Source organism: Cephus cinctus, unplaced genomic scaffold, assembly GCF_000341935.2.
Source record: "Cephus cinctus unplaced genomic scaffold, Ccin1 Ccin1_scaffold0689, whole genome shotgun sequence".
Classification (NCBI taxonomy): Eukaryota; Metazoa; Arthropoda; class Insecta; order Hymenoptera; family Cephidae; genus Cephus; species Cephus cinctus.
The window spans coordinates 1,259,120-1,266,109 of NW_014333312.1; the positions used below are offsets into that span (position 1 = coordinate 1,259,120).

A 6,990-nucleotide genomic window follows, 5' to 3' on the forward strand; every position below is an offset into this window, starting at 1 on the left:
CCATTCAAAAGCCATTGTAGCCGGAGATTGTATCGGGCGTCCCTTTCGAATCGGAGCGCGGGATGACTTTGAGCTTCCCTAGGGAAGCTGCCGCGGCTACGGGGCACAATGTGCTGATTGGAGAGATCAAAGCGTCGATACGAAGCGACCACCGTTGCACTGGGCAGTAAGTATTTAATTATTGGCTATTCGAAGAATGCAAGGATCGTTCTCTCAAAAATGTTCCCTCCCCGTTCTTCTTTAGAGTACACGTTTTCTTGTACGTGGTCAGATTTTGACATTGTTAGTATATAGGTAGATGTGTATTACATGCAATGGGACAATGATTTTTCGCGTGACGTAACTAAAAAATTTCGAGGTACCTTACAAAATTTTGGTACGTTTATATCGGTCCCACGTCGACGACATTGTCAATCGGTAACTGTCGTTCCCTCGTGAAAATTATAAAGCTTTCACGGGATCAGTCGTCGAGGGGAGAAATTAATTTTGTCTTTTCCCCTTATTCACGCTTTGCCAATCATTCAAAATCGATTCATGGGCTTTTTCAATTTAATAGAATATCTTTGTAGCCACGTGTATATTGACGTCTACTTTTTATTATCGCGCTCGCTACCCTTTCGATGGAATCATTTTGATCAAACAACACGATTAATAATTTTGCACTGAACCAGTATGTATCCATCGATCTTCGCACGGACTCGGTTTGCTTCGCCGAACTCCGGAAAAGCTCGCGGCTACGGGGGTGGGGCCTCGGGGGTTCGGTCCGTAGCGTCGTTATTCGACGAACGGCGCTCGTCGAATGCGTTGACTCTCCGCTGGCTCTCGTGAAGCTTTCGCGTGGCACAGGATTCCCTTGTGCTCCTCTGTGCTTTCTTGTGCTCGGTTAACTTCGTATTTTTAGTTTTTAAACACTCGGAATTATACGCCATACGAGCATACGTGTTTTACGATTATATTTCCTTTGACCTTTTATTCCGACTCGCATGTCAAGACGCGTCAGTTAAAACTTTTCAAACAGTTCGTTTTCATACGTTTTTGGATGTTGAGAGGCATGGATGATGTGTTTATAAAGTTTGGTTTACGAAGGCTCAAAGTAAAATTACTTTTCTAAGCAAATATTTGTTTATTACACAAGTGGTTTGAAGAAAAACGATTGTTTACTCACCGTTTACGAAAAGCCGTTGAATAACTCGAACATCCTTTTGCGATGTAGCGATGCGAGTCACGTGTGAAAACTTGTAATTTTTCTAGTTATTTGGTTTATATTCATTTTGTACATCGTCATTGGATCATATGGGTATCGAGTATCTCGTGTAAGTAAATTAGGTTATGTCTTCGCAGAGTCTGTGACAGGCTAGAGCAGCGAGTCTTCGTTAACCTAAAAGGTACTTTAACGATGCGGAACGTTAATCGTTAATCAACACGGAATAGTGTCGCTGGATTAGAGAATTATCGAGAAAGTGAAAAACGGGTGTGTTGTGATCTGACAATTCAATGGACTTGTCAGGATAAATCAAAACGGATTGATCAATGCCCGAACGTGTTCATACAGGAAAAATTGTGCTCGGATATTCTTACGTGGTTTCTCGACAGTCCCATTGTCTCCGGGTGTCGTCTGAGTTTCATTCTGTGAGTGTCCATCGATTGACACGTTCGCCACGTCTGGTAAAACGATACGATTTGACTTTGTTATCTCGTTGGTATCGTTAACGAGGTTGTAAAACAAAAAAAAAGTGTTAACTCGCGAGTGCATACAGAGTGACTGGAATTCTAATAGAGGGTTATGTATATATGCATTATATATATATATATATATATATCCTTGGTAAAATACTAAGACAGGAAATCATCGCATGATGAGGATCTTCAACATGTAAGTAAATAAATAATAAAAACGATTTTAATTTTCGTTGAGTCCTTTCAGTGCTTAGCTTGGCTCTCCCTTAAAGTATCAATTTCTTTCCTGCCTCTAACCTTATCGGAATCCTCCGGCTGTGCGAGAATTTTGTTATTGAGGCATTCTGAGAGAATCATAAAAATTCAGGACAAAGTTAATGACATTTAATACCAAATGTCAAACATAACATAACCTATGGTGCAGATGGAAGGAAATGGAAGAAAATATAAATGAGCCATAACAAAGTTTTTTCATGGGGTTGATGTGCGATGCAGAAGAGAGAAAGGGTAGGATTTTACTGAAAATAGGTGAAATGAAATTATTACCAGCCGCCGGTTCTGTTTTAGTGAAATTTCACTGAAGCTTCCGATACTCGTTTCGATACCGTATGGCTACCGGCCTTTTCGTTATCCCATTGGATGTTTCGATGTTTATCTCTTATAGAATTTTGGCGAAACGGCCTCATTCCTCCTATTTCCAAAATAAAAGCTTTGCGCAAGCCAAAAATGTTTGTCAGCCCTGAATGGAAGCGAATCAAAATGTAAAAAGCTTGTTAAAGCTTGAATATCCCTTTTTGCAGGTATATAGACGAACTATAAAATTGCCTGAACACAGGCAGTCGGTTGTGTCACGCAGTATATTTAAATTAAAGATACATGGGTGGTTTTCATTTGGGCGATTTGTCATTGCGAAATAATATAATATCATGATAGATCAGGATGGTGATTGAGGTAGGCAGGAAGTTAGCTGGGAAAGCAGACGGGCGTGCCAAGACTATTCCGAAAGAGTTACTGGCGACGCTAATATCAGTAATACAGAGGCCACAACCACCCCGTACCATTTCTGGCCGGATTCGACCCTGTTTCAACCCCGATTCGAGCTACCCTGGAAGCCCGACTAGAACCGGAACCACTGAACCTCATCTCAGGTCGGCTCAGCCCATACTGGAACCCATCCAACAGATATACCTTGCCGTATCCTATGCAACGTTAAAGAGGCCTAGATTTGCCAGATTCTCTAGATTTACGGCTTACAATAAACATACGGAATTCCGACGTTCCGCTATCCAGAATTCAAGCTGGCGCGGGTACTGTTTTCAATCAATCCGGCTTTCCAACAAGATCTCGATGTTTCCTTCGAATTCTCCAGACTACCCTTCGGGCTATTTTCCTACCCCTTTTACCCGGAGGGTTCTCAGTAGCATAATCCCAGTCTAGGTTATAACCTAGTCTGGGCTTATCGATATCGTAGTCTCCCCTTATCATTCCTTTTTTCACCTTTCTTTCTCTTGCTCACTGGGTTCCGTTACGTTTCGTTACTCCATCGTTCCTCCCAGTTTACACGGGTGGCTGCGAACAGTCAGCAGCGCGAATCTTTCTGATACGGACGTGCCCAGATATCGTGACCCCTGTAGACTTGGAAAGAATCTTGAGAAGGAGATTGAAACACGGTTTAATGGAGTGTCAGTTGGCGATCGCTTTTAAAAAGTCCGAGTCAGGTAGTCAGGAGGTCGAGGAGCCCAAGGAGAGTCTAGAGAACTCGACCGTTCGCGTATATCAAGCTATATAGTATATAGAGGAAGGCAATTCCTCAAGATCGGAGTTAATGCGATGACTGAGTGCGACTAGCGTTTCCTCCCAATTTTCCTCTTATTCCCTTTTCCTTATATTCTCTCCTCTTCTCACCCGAGCGCTAAACCACTTTGCTCTCTTCCTCGTCATCCACCCTCTTTTACCTTCGTTAGCTTCGAATTTAAATCCTAGCCGATTTTTTCTCCGGGAAAATCACATTTGGCAGAGACGTCTCGACGCCTTTTTCACGATTCGAGATATTCTGATTAGAGTTAAAATCACGGAAAGGCATTCTCGTCTGGAAGGAATGTAAAGGTCAAAGTTTTATGTTTAAGTTTGATCGATCGTCTGGAATTATTATTGGATCGTAGACTTTATTTTTTTTTTTTCTAATTTTTCAAGAAATTTCATTCTTACCGCTTTCCTGACTCCTTTCTCTTTTTCTCTCTCTGTCTCTCTCTCTCTCTCTCTCTCTCTCTCTCTCTCTCTAAGTTCTCGGATATTCGTTCTGGACTCTTGTTTTTTTTTTTTTTTTTTTCTTGCCATTCATATAACGTGTGCAATTTACGCGTCTCCGCTCCCCCGTTTCACCTCTCAGTAGGGACAAGGGGAAGGGACTGTCACTTGGAATTAATTTCAGTCGCAGACTGTGACGTGTCGCCGCAAACTCATGGGCGCTGCGAAGGGTGCGGTATTAACGTAGTAAAGAATTCCGCTGAATTCCTTCCCCACGAGCCTTGCAGACAACCTGAAATCCCTATTTTCGATCCCGTTTCAAACCCCCATTTCCACCCCATCATACCAACCACCCTCTTCCTCTATAACGGGAATCTTGAATTTTTGGCAAATAAATGCTTCTACTATGCTGTCGGGACTCACTTCATCTCGAAGTTTATTTCGCATTTTCTCTGAAATGCCAAGGAGAAAATATTTTGCACATAATACCGGTGCCATAGAAATGATTTGAAATTAAACTGTTCAGGTTATTCGTTAAAATAGTATTATGTAAATGTAAAATTATTATTATGTAAATACGTAACTATCGGTAGGGTAGCGCGGGCACATCATGATTACCAAAAATCAATCGATGCTTTTCTACAGAAGATATTGAGATATACAAAGAGAGTGAAGTCTCGTTAATTATCTAATTGCCGGATATTGAGGATGACGTAGGTACACACTGACGCGAAAGTACTTGTCAATGTTTCGAGGATTTTAATTTTATCTTCGACTAATTTCTCCAGAACCTCTGGTTGTAAGTGAATTGCGATGCCGAGTTCTTCCTGGCAGAGCATCAGACTTTGGGATACAGGTGGCAGCATCATTACCTGCAGGATCTTAAGGAGTCTTTCTTAAATCGGCTTACACGTGTTACTCGGCTAAAATTCCTTCGTCGAATTTCCTCCCCTCTCCTCGTTGGCCAAGCTATGTACCAAAATTAATTAAATCCGTCGAATCGAGGGTGGCTGCCGTAGGGTAGCGCGGCGCCCAGTGGGATAAAAAGATAGATGGCTGCTACATGATGCTGCGGAGGGGGAAGGAGGAGGACGTAAGAGGATCCGGCAACCGGAAAGAGAAAGAAAGAGATGACAGAGAGAGAGAGACGACGAGGGGGGAGACGACTGAAAATGCCATTAGTAATTTACTTGTCATTATCTGCTTGTGACACAAACTTTGCCTAATTTTTTTTCGCTTTTTCATCGTTCAGCCGCATCCCCCCACCCTTTCAGAATCCTATTGTCTCCTTAATTACGCAAGTGTCGTCGCACGTGTCCTTGGCTCGGTCTTCCTTCTTTATTCTTTTTTTTCAACATCGCAATCAAATCCACCCCTGCGAAGCGACGCGCGGCGCCGCGGCGACCCTCCGCGATTAACGAGAATTCCAATCACGTAGTCGAGCCGGCGCCGCGTGGACTGGCAAAAACATCGGTAGGAAGTTAATTTGATTGGCCACGCGACGTGTATCTGCTTTTAATTGAAAATTTCAAATATGCTCTTCAGGCCGGGTCAGTCTTCGTTATCGTTTAAATCGTGGTTGGAACTATCGACCACGTCCCTTCCGGTTCCTCGATGAGGTCATCCAGTTAGCTATCCGCAGTTCTGCCATCCGCTGATTGTTTCGTGAATTTTTTTCTTTTTTTTTTCTTTTTTACATTATTAGCTTTTTGAAAAGGTCAAGGATACCTGGATACTGAGCGAGGTGCAATGGCTAACCTGAAGAGTTTCATCGACCTTCGACCTTCGACCTTCAAGTCTTGATGTTGGCTCTTGTTAACAGGTGGTTTGGTAACCGTGTTTCCTTCAACTATCTCGCATGAAAAGAATCCCTCTTCGTTTGTACAAGCAGAGAGAGAGAGAGAGAGAGAGAGAGAGAGATGACGATACTGAAGATGCTGCTCAAGGATGAGCTGCCAAAGGCTGAGAATGGCTAAAGCAAAGATTACATGGAATTCAAAGAGGAAATGCAGTGCAGTGTAGTAAATTAAAGTACAGTACGGTGCAATGCGCGACTGCATGTAACTTATTTTTTTTTTTCTTATCTTCTCTTTGATACAGACTTTTATCTCTCTCTCTCTTTTTTCTCCACACACGTTACGTCCTTTATTTTCAACTGTCGGACCCTGCCTTCGGTTAACCACGAACACCTAAGACGTTTGACCACTTTCCTCATTCGCACTCCAGTGCCTTCCTCGTATTGTCATCCAGGCCACCACGGCGATTCCGATCGATGTCCAATAATCCAGGCCACTATTCAGTTTATTGGCCCTGTCCCTCGTCACGTCGTTTGCGGTGCCATTTTCCTCCTATTTTTCCGTAACGACCGGGCCTCGAATTTTTCACACTTTTCCTCCCTCACACGTACGTGCAATTCGGACCTCTTTTACTCCTTCCATTTTTCCTTTACCTTTTCCAACTCTTTCAATCCCTTTCATCTTCACTGCCTACCTCCTCGATTCTCGATCGTTCAACCCTCGCTGGCGTTCCAGACCCTTTAACCCATTATGTAATTCCACCCCACAATGCACGATGGCCGACTATTTTTCAGCAATAAAGACCCAATGGCGCTCCCACTCACCCTTGCTCTGGAGCGTCATATCGAAAAATGCCACTTTTCGGGGTAGCGTCGATAAAAATTTTATACCATCATTACACACACACTCTCTCTCTCTCTTTCTCTCTCTCTTCATTTCATCCTCTATCCATGTCTCTCTGACCCTTATACGGAAATGTCTTCCGTTTCACTGCGCAAATGCAGCATGCACTTCCTCTCGTTATCTCACGTAGAAGTGTCAGCTGCAAGTACATCCTTCGTCTGCGCGTCTCTCTTAAAAGTTAATTCATGTTTACGTAATTTTACGATATGCTTGCTCTTTCAAGGGAAAGTAGTGGCGAGATCCTTTATCTAGCGGCAGGGCATCATCTTCTTGTTAGCCTTTTACCCTCGCGAGGGACTTCAATTAAATTCCTTGTGGCGAGCTAGCGAGTTTGTGAAATTACAAAAAAAAAAAAAAAAAAAAAAAA

At 42.9% G+C, this 6,990-nt stretch overlaps 1 protein-coding gene across 6 annotated transcripts in view; it reads left to right on the plus strand.

The window, feature by feature from the left end:
• The first annotated feature begins 593 nt into the window (after positions 1 to 593).
• LOC107269764 (TWiK family of potassium channels protein 18) overlaps positions 594 to 6,990 on the plus strand; it is a 146,643-nt gene continuing 140,246 nt past the window's right edge. For 2 of the 6 annotated variants that reach the window (XM_025087079.1, XM_025087077.1), the window contains exon 1: positions 1,405 to 1,873. The gene's annotated coding sequence lies outside the window, so the exon portion shown is untranslated. Of the gene's footprint in view, positions 1,094 to 1,326; positions 1,874 to 6,990 lie in introns of those variants that run through there. The other 4 variants (XM_025087074.1, XM_025087076.1, XM_025087078.1 and 1 more) reach the window with 4 other exon arrangements.